This window comes from Cervus elaphus, chromosome 9, assembly GCF_910594005.1.
Source record: "Cervus elaphus chromosome 9, mCerEla1.1, whole genome shotgun sequence".
Classification (NCBI taxonomy): Eukaryota; Metazoa; Chordata; class Mammalia; order Artiodactyla; family Cervidae; genus Cervus; species Cervus elaphus.
Genome location: NC_057823.1, coordinates 11,683,747 through 11,696,921, shown reverse-complemented (window position 1 = coordinate 11,696,921; position 13,175 = coordinate 11,683,747). Strand labels below are relative to the sequence as shown.

Sequence of the window (13,175 nt, the reverse complement as noted above, 5' to 3'; positions counted from 1 at the left end):
TCCTGACAGACCAGCCTAAATGTCATCTCTTTTCCAACATTCACAGCTGGATGGTCTCTTCCTTCCAGGACTGCCTGGCCTGTACCTCTCAGAGAGTACTTCCAAGATCTACCTTATTCTATTAGGTACCATTCCAACCATCTGCATGCATTACATTCCTTCCTCCCTAGTCATGAACCCTTGGGCTCTAGAGCCAGGCCTTGACACTTACCAGCAACCCTGTCCAAGTGACTGAGCTCTCTGGATGTCAAACTTCTTATCCGTAAGACAGAAATGACACCAGTACCTATCTTCAGAGGACTTTAGGAATACAGAAAGTCTTAGAAATTCAACAAACAGTACACCTGGCACACAGTAATCACTCAGAATATTCACTAAAATGGAGGGATCATAAACAGATGCACAAGCTCCATCTGTGCAGGGGAATAGAGTGGAGAAAGGGAAGTGATTCACACTGAAGTTCCATACATGAAGGCTGACTCAGACAGCAAGCTGAGGGACTTCTGTTCCAATCTACCACTTCAGAATAGGCCAGCAGTAAGAAACAGACCACAGCCATGAAATTAAAAGATACCTGCTCCTTGGAAGGAGAGCTATGATCAACCTAAACAGCATTTTAAAAAGCAGAGACATTACTTTGCCAACAAAGGTCCATCTAGTCAAAGCTATGCTATGGTTTTTCCAGCAGTCATGTATGGATGTGAGAGTTGGGACTATAAAGAAAGCTGAGAACCGAAGAACTAATGCTTTTGAACTGTGGTGTTGGGAAAGACTCTTGAGAGTCGCTTGGACTGCAAGGAGATCCAACAAGTCCATGCTAAAGGAGATCAGTCCTGAATATTCATTGGAAGGACTGATGATGAAGCTGAAACTCCAATACTCTGGCCACCTGATGTGAAGAATGGACTCGCTAGAAAAGACCCTGATCCTGGGAAAGATTGAAGGCAGGAGGAGAAGGGGCCGACAGAGGATGAGATGGTTAGATGGCATCACTGACTCGATGGACATGAGTTTGAATAAAATCCGGGAGTTGGTGATGGACCAGGAGGCCTTGACATGCTGCAGTCCATGGGGTCACAAAGAGTCAGACACAACTGAACTGAAGAAACAAAAAAAGACAACCCACTCCAGTATTTTTTGCTGGAAAACTCCATGGACAGAGGAGCCTGGCGGGCTAGTCTATTGGGTCGCAAGAGTTGGACATGACTTGGTTAACTAAACAACAAGAAACCAAAAAAGATCTATTCAGAAAAGGTATTTCTATCCTTTGAAAGGAAATCTGTTCATAGGAAACTACTTGCTAACTCCTTTTCACAGAGTCAATGATCAAAGATAAGCAACTGTCTCAAGGTGAACAATTGGGGGGCTGGGGTGTTTAAAGAGTCACAGGCCAGGGAAGGTACCCAGCTCTCACAAGTTTAAGGGAAGAGTACTCAGATGGGCTTCCAGAGCAAAGAGGCCCACAGGTGTCCTGAAAATGACACTGAGGACAGGCAAGCTACGGTGCAGGCTGTCAGCTCCAATGTTAGAGTCAAAACTGCACTCCTGGGATTACAGATATATGTGAGCTATTATCTTGAAATAGATGAACATGAAGGTGGTGTTACTTCCAGACAACTAATCTGTGAGCACAATAGTTTCCTGGAATCAAAAGGAAAATGAAGACACATATGCAAACTTCATTACTTAGCAGGTTTTTTTTTTCAAATATAATTTAAAGTACTTCAGAGCTAAAAAACTTTAAACGAAGATTATGAGTGAAAACAACCTACACATGGGTGGTACCACCTCTTATAAAACTCTTTCATATAAGTTCTATTTCTTTTAATTACAGAAGAAAAAGAGCAAACTGTTTAAGCAACAAAGCCATGTCTGTACAATACATAAGACTGTAACTCAACTGGGCAGAGCAAAGGGATTAATTACAGCCAAAGACCAATAGAAAATGAATGGGGGAAATATGCATTAGCACATATAAATTTAATTCAAACTTTAGAGATTAGGGGAAAGCAAAGAGGTTTTGATATTGCTAAAAAGAGGAAAACAGGCCCAGAATGAGCCCCAGGTCAACAAACCACAGCTTAATTAGTTTCGGCTCTCCCAGAAATGGAATCTTAAAACCAGTCAATCAGGAATCACCTGGTCAGCACTAGTGAGGTAATCTGCCCAACAGACCCCTATCATCCCTAAAAAGAAAGTGACCTTGCCAAAAGCAATTTGTTTTTCGATGGCCTAGTTTCCCCCACCGCGCACTCTGTCACAAGTCTTTCCCTCCCTATCTGCTAGGTAGGATGCTGCCCCATTCACAAACCACTGAAGAAAGTCACTAAGACCTTAAAATTTACTCTACTCAATTTTTAAAACAATATGCACTATTCCTAGAAGTAATACAAGTTACTTTGCATCCTTTGACAACTCTGCCCCAATTACAAAGCATGAATTATTCAAGCTAATGATACTGAATTTCCCCTTCCTTCTACCAGACAAAGGATTTATCTGGAAGAGAGAAGAATGGCATCATGCACAGCACCTGTGCAGCACGTTTCAATCCCTAAGCACACACATACCACGCTGAAGAATGGCATTTTCTCATCCCACAAGTTCTGTCTCCCTCAGTCTGCAGGTTCAAATGCAGGCATGGAAAAAAAGGTCCCACAGCTAAAAGCAGGCACTAAGCCACATAAGGGACCACATCCACGAGTCTTTCTAAGTTTACCCATATCCAGCACAACCAAATGATCAGGCTGGCTAGAAGGCCATTGGATTACCTTCTGCAGCAAAGGCTCCACGCCAACACCAAATCCTGGAAAACAGTTTTATGAACAGCGGAAGTTGCTTCAGCGAAGAGCCCTAGAACAAAAACCTTCCTTCACCCGCAGCCACTCCAATAGGCCCAGTCTGGCATTTTGAGACATTCCTCATACCCAAGAAAAAGAACAAGTTGAAAAAGAGGGGTGTAGAAGGCCCCTGGGCAGATCTGCACCACAGCTAACACAGGTTGACAGCTCTGAGAAAGCCTCTGGAGGATTTTCCACAAGGATAAACCAAAATGGGTGCTCCACATTGTTTCCTAGGGTCATAAAAACTGCAAATGTTTGGAAAAGCAGGATACATGCAAAAACGAAAGTCTTCAAAATCATCACAGGTCATTTAATTAACATAATAACTTCTCATTCACAAAGTAAACTCCAGGATATTCATTTTAGTACATGCTTCTTGGATGGGCTCTAGGGTTCTAAGAAATGCCTCTACCCCTAACTATTCAATGTTCACACATATGCATTTTTCTGAAGAAAGGATCCACAGCTTTGTCACCTTTTCAAAGGGACCTCCAACCTCCCCTTAAATTAAGAACTGATGCTCTAAAGAGAAGCAGAGCTCATCTATCCTTGGCCACTGGATCCTCAATTATTTTGAGTCCCTAAAGAACTGAATAAATCCAACAGAAAGAACTGTAGGAAAATGATTACTCTAGCAGTGTTTAACACTTGTTTTTGATTATGGAAATCTGAGTAAGCTTTCTGTAATACTAGAGGAATGCCAAGCAGCAGACTTTACAAGAATTTAAGTATAGAAACAGCTTAACAAATGGCAAAATTACAAATGTAGTTATTGTGTGGACAAAGATGAATCCAGTCTACTGAAACATTCATTCTCCATTACAATTTCATGAATGAATGAATATGCTGATGTTTACCTACCTGGTCTCTTAACCCAGTCTTCCCCTGCACTTCCTTCCATGTTATAAGCCTATCTCACCCCTGTGCTTCCTGAGGGCTGTTTACTGATCAAATTAGGCTCTATCACCAGCGGTTGGAGTCTTCTTATCCACCCAAGAGGCTACTGAGACTTGGCTGACTCCTCCCTGAGTCCCCACAGCAAATCACTCTGTACCTGAACCTGGTATAAATCATGTCTTTCATTTAATTCTGGACCAAGGATTTGGAATATCCACATCCTTAACTATCTTCACTTTATCCTTTTTCTTGAGAAACTCGTTATAAGCTGATTGCAGCTAATTCTGGTTTTTATGACCAAGTATCGAAAATTAACTTCCCTTCAGCCATCCAAATTTATTGCTTCAAGATAGGGGGTACTCTACTTCAAATATAAAATGGAGACTGTTCAAAAAAATTATCCCATCTAGCATGACTCACAATGAGGAGCAAGATGCTGCTGGGGTTGCCACTGGAGGTGAGCAAGTGGAGGGCAGAGATGAATGAATGAATGTGTTATGTTCGAGTGAGGTGGCTTGGCATTCCCACTCTGAACATGGTCAGGGATGGGCAATGATCCAAGCCAGTGTCTTCTGTCATCAGAGCACGACTCAGGAAGAATCACTCTTGATCTCGAAGTCAGGGTATCAGCGATAAAAAACAGGTCTGATGTCCCCATTTGAGTCTCCGATTTCAGCTGTGCCTGAGGTCCACTCTAGACTTACTACATCAACCAGCAAATTCCATTTTGTTTCAACAAATCCCCTTTTGTTTTGTGTTTGTTATTGATACCATAGGTAAGTAACCAATATAGCCATTTCCTTTAGAACTAACATCTTGCTTAATTAAAAAGCTGGGAGGACATGATCTCAAGAGTAAAAATAACTTGTCCCCCCCCCCCAAACACACACACAAAATACTCTTTACTGTTTTGCTTGTTGCAATCTGCTGACAGCCTTCCCCACGTGCTTTCTCCTCAACTTCCCCATCCCACTCTACCCTCCAAAGAGTTTCTAGCAAGCACAGTACAAGGAAGAAAAGAAACTAAAGATCAATGCAGTTCACATGCTACTAGAAAGCATATCCAGGACAAACACCTTGGGCAAATGATAAAGAAATGATTGTAAAATGACCACCAAAAAAAGAAAGAAAAAAAAAAATTCAGAGTACCCACAGTTAACAATGAGTGGTATCTAAAACAAGGCTATTTCATACTAGTCTGAAAAGAGTCACAATAGGAAACAGATTTCGCCGTGTACACAATACACAGAATCACAGCAAAGGTTTTATGAAATACCCTAAAATGTGTAACACCCTTTGACATTTCCTCCCCCACCCCCAAACAATGATTTCAACCTACTAAATTCACTTCATAATCCAGAGTTTGAAAGACAGACCCAAAACAAGAATTACTTTCTCTTAAAACCTAGACTGTGGTCAAAGTTCACTGGAGCCCAAATCTGTTACCTCATTTTACATATGAGGTATCGTTTTTACATATGAGCTATGGTTTTTCCAGTAGTCACGTTATGGATGTGAGAGGTGGATGATAAAGAAAGCTGAGCGCCAAAAAATAGATGCTTTTGAACTGTGGTGTTGGAGAAGACACGAGTGTCCCTTGGACTGCAAGGAGATCCAACCAGTCCATCCTAAAGGAAATCAGTCCTGAATATTCATTGGAAGGACTGATGCTGAAGTTGAAACTGCAATACTTTGGCCACCTGATGCAAAGAACTGACTCATCTGAAAAGACCCTGATGCTGAGAAAGACTGAAGGTGGGAGGAGAAGGGGACAAAAGAGGGTGAGACGGTTGGATGGCATCACCGAGTCAATGGACATGAGTTTGAGTAAGCTCCAGGAGCTGGTGATGGACAAGAAGGCCTGGCGTGCTGCAGTCCATGGGGTCACAAAGAGTTGGACCCGACTGAGCTGAACATATGAGAGACTGAGGCCTGGAAGGATATGCAACTTGTCCAAGGAAGGCACACAGTAGATGCAGAACGTCCAGCCCAGCTCCTTCTCTCCCTCTTGGGCACGGAGGCACAGGCGCACGCTCGCACAGCCTGCACTGGCAGGTTCACGCTCCATGCAGTCCTCTTGTTTCAACCTTCAGAATTTGCTCACCTGAAATGTATGTTTCCTCAAACATAGTGAAGAATGTTTTAAGTGTAAAATCCCTCAATTTATCTTGCTCTCTCTCTTTTACACAAAATAATTTCAAAGGCCAATTCGCTTGTAGGCATGTATGTGTTACTGCCTGGGGTATGTTAGCTACACACAAAGACACAGAAACTACTAATTCCTGTTTCTAGAAATTGCATAATACCAAGCCCAACACTTCTCCCTGGCAGTGCTTCCACAATGTGCCAGTGTCTCTTGGCATGAGAGTAACTAGAAACAAAGTTTCAGCCTTAAGTGCACACCAAAACAAGAGAAATGACCACAGGCACACTGAGGCCTGCGCAGCTATTTTTGAAACCCTTCGGCAGAGCAAAAGCAGCACTCCCCCCCGCCAAACAAATATAGTACAAGTCAGAGACCCCCTTCCCTTCCCTATCTTAATACAACCCAGATGCCAGGCACCCCCATCTTTTGTCTACCCAGTCAATGCTTAAACATACAGATCCTGTTTTACCAATAAGGAAACTGAAGTGTAGGGAGATTACGTAACTTGCCTGAGGCTGAGGTCAAGGTCAGAAGGAGGTAGGGCTGGGACTGATGCCCCAACGTGGACTCCACAGGTCTCCCTTTTCAGTACACAGCTCCACCCAAGCCCAACTCTGCTAGCCATAGCCTGAAGTCCTGAAACTTGCTACATTGAGAACAGGCCAACACTTGTCAAGGAACAAATCACAGAATAACCTATACCTAGGGTGACCTTTAAAAACCCTTTATTTGTAAGTATGTCACAGATCAAAAAGAAGAAATACATATTCATTTAGGTGCTCCTAACTTTCAGTTAAATGCTTATATCTGATCAATCTCTGAAAGAAATAGACTCTTCAATTGGGTTTCATACACACACACGAAAAGCTTTCCACATGGAACTGGATCCTGACAGTCCCTAGTAAAGGCGACTGGCATTGACTGGTTTTCTTCTGGTCAACAGGCCCAGAGTCCATCAGCAGGAACTTAGCCTCCCAGCCAGCAACTCCACTTTCCTGGCCCACCATACAACTGCCTGCCTCCTTTCCAAGGAGACCCTGACTTGTGATACTCATGATACAAACCTTCCTGGAGACCAGAATCCTCTCACCGAGTCCAAATGTCAATGTACTTTAATTTAGTGCCAAACAGGCAGGGAAGGCACAGAGAGACGCTGTGCTTGTGCTTTGGAAAGACTTCCTCCACCAGCAATTTCAGACAGCTGTTGCCACTGTTCACATAACCAGGTTTTAATGAAATGGTTCGGTTTCATCTTAGGACTGAAAATACACTGGACCACCTTCCCCAAAACTATACAGCCAACAATATCCCAGGGTGGGCACCCCCAGAGCTTGCTGAATTTCCATTAATCCCATTATCCCCCACTTTTAATCTCATTATCAGGTAAAGACAAATCTTCACTTAAAAAACCCAATCCACACTTTAAATCACCTCCCCCATTGAGCTCTACTCAGAGTTCACTCGAAGGAAGACTTGACAGCACAGAGGGGGATCTGAAAGGCACCTGGCTGATCTTGGTATCACCTGATGACACAGTGTCCAGGCATGTCAGCTGGTGCATCTTCCAAACCCTCAGCCGCTCTACTTTCTAATACCTCTCCCCACTTCCATTCTTCACCCTGGGTAATGACAGCAAATAACCTTGAGAGAGCACCACCTCACTTTATCCTTAACTGAAAGGTGGACAAGTGAAGTTTGCGAAAGGTCGAGTGAGAAGCTGAAAGTCACACAGCAGGCAAGAGGGCCAGGATTCAAACTGGGGTCTACAGTGCCACCCTGGCAGTATCAGTCCTTGGAGCAGGTCAGCAAAAATGAGACAGGACTGGATGCCAAGAGGCTGTTCAAGCCTTCCCCAGAGCATTCAGATTACACTGGACTTCTATCATGGAGTCAGGAATTCTGAGACCTGATTTCAGGAAGCAAAGTCCAACTCTGGGCAGGAGAGAAGAAAGGTCAAAGAGCAAGATCTTCGAGACACTTCTGCTTCTCAGAAGGCTTCAAAGAACACCAAGACCACACTTGGGTTTTACCTAATTGCTATTTGTTGGGGGTTGTTAAAAGCCTCATCCTTATAAACAAGACACTGTCAAGTTTGATTGGATAAAAGGAAAGTCATAGAACTTTTCCAGAAAACTAAATTGTACCAAGTTTCCAAAAACACACCCCCTCTGGTCTGGTAATTTCATCTCTAGAGATGAAAAAAGGGGAAAACTTGAAAATCATCACCACAAACAGCAGAATTATGGTATGTTCATGTAATAGAATTTTAGACACCCATTTAAAATAGAGCATTTTGGAAATGTTCACAGTGTAATATTTTTTGAAAAGCTAAGCACAGAAAACCCTTACAATCTCTTTTGCAAATGATGTGGACCAACCAGTGCTATTACAGGACAGCTGGACAGACGGCTGCTTTGCCCTAACTTTGAGACTGGACTCACTCTCCATCTATTTCTTTAGAATGGAATATATCCCATGATTTACAGTGGCCCATGTGGATGCAGTTTAATCAAGTTTAATCAGTTGTAGCCTGTTTGGACTGGGGGAAAAAAACCCTAAGTGTTTTTAAACATTTTACAGCAACGGTACAAGACTGGGGTGCATCTTCCAGACTATTCTCTGTACCTCATCAGCACTTCAAGCTGTTCTCTAACAATTACAATTAAGAAACCAAACGGGGATCAAACCATGCAGATTATACCACAGGTCAACAGGCTGGCATCCTTGTACTTCCATTCCCCATTTTTCTAAATGGCTACACCACATTCCATTAAGCTTTTTTCTTTTTTAACCCCTCCATGAAAGTACTAGAAAAATCACTGCAATAAAAAGTCATCGCACATGGTTAAGTACCACGACCTAGCAATTCCACTCCCAGCTATCCATCCAACAGAAATCAATACAAAATGTCCACACAAGAATTTGTACGTGAATGTTCAGAGCAGCACCATTCACCATAGTCCAAAAAAGTGGAAACCCAAATACCCATCAACTGAAGAACAGAGAAATAAAATGTGACATATGCACATAAGGGAACAGTATTCACTCATAAAAGAAATGAAGTACTGATTCATGCTACACCATAAACCTTGAAAACATTACACCAAGTGACAGAAGCCAGGCACAAAAGGTTATATATATTGTACAATTCCTGAAATACCCAGAAGAGGCAAATTTATAGACACAGAGAGTACATCAGTAGTTGCCATGGATTGAAGGGATAGAGAGTGCCTGCTAATGAATAGGGATCTCTTTTTGGAAAGATGAAAATGTTCTCAAATTGGTTGTGGTGGTGGCTGTACCATTCTGAATATACTAAAAAACCACTGAATTGTACGCTGTAAATTGGTGAACTATCATTCGTGCACAATATCTCAATAAAGCTATTACAAAATGACTAAAAACAAAACAATAAGATTTTACAATAATAGCCTAACGCTCAAAATGTATATAATTTATATCCAATGTTTGGGGGTGAATACATTAATTAAAATTATATGTGCCATAAAGAAATCATCGTGCAAATATCTTTTTGTCTTTCTTTATACATAGCAGAAGCTCAAAAAATATTTGATGAAACAGACTGGTCAATCACGTGAAATCAGGGCTCGATGCCTTTTTTAAAAAAAATTATTTTTACTGACAAAATGAGATTCACATTAAGAAATGCTACCCATACTTATTTATTACCCACTTCATCTCCCTCTTAAAATACTTTTCCCAGGTCAGGACTGAACCACAATCCAAACTCACTCACCACATTTCAAAATGCAAAGTGGGAAATGTACAGTAGACAGCGCACAGAGGCAACTGCATGTCATGCTGCTCCAACTATTAATAAGTTTACCACAATTAGAGACCTTAGCGTTATCTTAGTTAAAATTCACATTCCCTGAAAGTCACTACTTACTAATTATGCCCGTTAATATTTTAATGATTTAAGAGAAACTATTTGCATTTGGTATTATGGGCATGCCAAATTCTTCTTCAATTATCTCTCCAGTTTATTCACTCAAAGAATATCACAGCTGCTCTTCAAAGGTGCTGAGGATACACTAAAGAATAAAAATAGGCAAAGACTGGCAAACAAAACCCTGCCCTCACGGAACTCACATTCCATTTTGTGGGGTATTTTTTAAGTATAATTTAACGAAATTTTATTTATTTTTAACAAACTCATGTCTTATGAATTAAATGTCAGCATCAGCAAAGAATCCCAATTCTCACCTTGCAAATGTTCACCTTTCTAAACACTAAAAATCACAAAGATTTATTAAACATCAGCAGCAGTTTTCAATGACAAGCCCTTGCGCCCCCCCCCCCCCCCCCGTTTTACAGATGTACCTGGAACATAAAGACAAACATGTCTACTTTACAATTTTATTCAAAACGAGAATTTGAAACGGTTTACATCCACACCATTGATACAGACAACGACAGTGGGCTCTCAGAACAGGTTTAACAGCCCAGGGTCTTCACATCATTGATACCAAACAGATACCAAACGGTTTTTACTGAAATTTTAAATAAAAAGACTCCAATCTCCTTCTGAAATTCATAATCTCAAGTCATTCAATAACCTGAATTGTGTAACATGAAAATATTGCATCCCCTCCACGTCCAAAAGCGCAATTTAGTTCAAAGATCACAACAACTGGCTCAAAGGGGTAACTTTTGGAAACAAAGTCTAAATTCTGTTAAACAATTCAATAATTTAGTGGAAATTTTACAAAGTGGCCAATGATTCTCTTGTAATATTTTTCCTCATCACCCTCTCAACCAGGGAGGTTAGCCTTAAAGACACCTCAAAACAGCCAACCCATCCTTAAAATGCAGTCACTTTCATGTTCTAACTTTCATCGGTTAGCAAAATTTCTTATCTTCAGCAATTTGGTTGGGGCTGAATTCTAGCAAGATGCACACATGTGGGTTCACGTCCTCAGATAAGACAAAGTAAAACCATCTTAAGAGACTCACTCCACAGCTTGAACCCTTAAATACTATGTTTCCTACTAAGGTTAAGTGGGTATAGCAGGTAACAGGGAGCAATGCATTTGTTTCAGTTCAGACTTTTCTCGATTTGGTTGAGGGAAATCATAGAAGTTTATCTTTCCCAGGTTGAAGACTGGGGGGAGAACAGGTTAGTTACCTAAAACCTTGGTGGAAAGATAAACCCCATCCAAATTTAACCGAAAATAATGTTTTACCAGATTACTGGCAAGGTCATAAAACAGACTGTGCCATCCAAAAACTTCTTGAAACTGGTAACATACTCATAAATCCTATTGGGGATTGCCTTCTTTACAACCTCCAAGAACTAAATACCAAGAACCAGCAATTTAAGGAACCTGACAGCCCCATTCACAGAAATCTCCCAAACATTATTACAGCACCAAAGAGCCACTGGCTTAGAGGTACTCTGATGGTCTTTGTAAACACAGACAGAGAAAACTCTCTTGAAGGTAAGAAAAGCACTTTAATTCTCATGAGGCGCAGACTCCAAGAGGTTACTTCTTGCATCCAGCACACACATAAAAAGTAACCCAAGGGCCAAGACCATATACAGGACAAGGTTGCACAAAACGTTAAATGAGTAAACAAAAATAACACTTCAAAATACAATGCGTGATCTTGAGTAAAACAGAGGTCAGCCACACAGTATAAAGCACATGACTCATCCACAGGCCTGAACAGAAGTATTTGTACAGTCCACTACACCAGAGTGGGATTTCCCATCTTCATCCAAGCCTGGGCCTTAGGGGTATCTCAGTCGGGAGAAGTTGTGCTATTTCCGTTTTGGAGGGGAGGGTCATTTTATTTCGCTGAATCACAACTCCCCCACATCCCCACCCCAAACCACCACGACGCACAATACTGCAAATAGAAGAGACGGTGGAAAGGACGCCAGCGAGCACCGACCGAGCAAAACAAAGCACCCAGTGAGGAGCTGCCGTGCCGGGAGTGGGTGGGTAAAGGGGGCCAGGCTCGCCCCTCGGAGCACGGCTCCCACCCCCAACAGCCTCTCTCCCGGTAGGTGTATGGCGGCAGCCTCCTCTCTCCACCTGGGGACCAGCTCCGTTCTCCGCAGAGCTCCGGGGGACAGTCCGGAAGGTGAGGAAATGAGGGCGGGGGCGCGCTGCCCCGGCCTGAGCCAGAGGACCAAAGCTCCAGAGGGAGGGCGCGTCGGGCCGCCCCACGTGAACACCGAGGCCGAGGCCGCCCCAGGGACCGCGGCCGGGAACAGCGGCGCTCGTGACCACCACGCCGGGCCCGGACTTACCCGGGCCAGGCGCACCGCGGACTCCGCGGCGGCCTCTTCCTCCTCCTCCTCCTCCTCCTCACTTGACAAAATGGCGGCGACAGGAAGTGCCGGGCGCCTCGGCCCGCCCCCCGCCCGCCCCCGGCCGCCCGCCCCGCCGCTGCGCCCGCGCCCCCCACCCGCGCCCCTGCCCGGCCGCCCAGCCGGAGCCGGGGGGCGGTGGCGCCAACGGCGGGGCGCCCGCGAGCCGCCCTGCCGCCCCGACGCCAACGGCGCAAGCGGCCCTGGCCCGGCGCGAGCGGCGCGGGGACGCGGGAGGCCCGCAGGCCCGAGCCCGCGTCGCCCCGGCCTCCCCGCCCCCGCGCCGCGCCGATGGCGTAGCTCCTGGCGCACCAGCCCCATTACGCAATGCAGGTTACGCGGACCGCGCCGCGGGCCCCAGCAGGCCGCCCCGCGCCGTCTGCTGCCCCGAAGGGCACCGGTCCTCACCTGAGACGCTAGGCCGCACGCCGCCCCCGCCAGCCGCCCGCCGCCGCCCCCTCCTCTTCGGGCTGCCTGCGCGGCGCCGGGGCCCGCCCGCCGCGCCCGCCGCTCCGCCGCGCTCACAGGCCCCGCTCGGCCGCGGGCACTGCCGGCAGCCGCCGCCGCCGCAGCCCCCGCTTTGGCTCCTCGGCTGCGGGAGAGCAGAACAAACAGCCGTGCCGCCGCCGCCGCTGCCGCCGCCGCCGCCAGCGCACTGACGTCACCGCGCACGCTGCGCGCGCGGTCACGCGCTGCCGCCGCCCGGCGTGCGCGCCCCAAACCGTGACCAGCGAGAGCGAGCTTAAGCGAGCTGGTGGCGGGGCGGTGAGTGGGGAAAGCAGGTGGTCGCGGTCCGCGGAGAGATGAGACCACCCCCACCCTCTGACACCCCAACCCAGACCAAGGGTGAGAGCTGACAAGAGATTTTGCACACCTGAGGTAAGGGACCGCTTCGTCGGAGGGAAGGGACCCCGCAGACCGAGGGAGGAGAAATCTCAGACTGGGAGAGAGG

At 45.2% G+C, this 13,175-nt stretch overlaps 1 protein-coding gene across 2 annotated transcripts in view; it reads right to left on the bottom strand.

The window, feature by feature from the left end:
* The window catches only part of BRD4 (bromodomain containing 4), an 86,426-nt gene extending 73,667 nt beyond the window's left edge, over positions 1-12,759 (bottom strand). For both annotated transcript variants that reach the window (XM_043911156.1, XM_043911157.1), the window contains exon 1: positions 12,632-12,759. The gene's annotated coding sequence lies outside the window, so the exon portion shown is untranslated. The remainder of the gene's footprint in view (positions 1-12,631) is intronic.
* Positions 12,760-13,175: the final 416 nt, after the last annotated feature.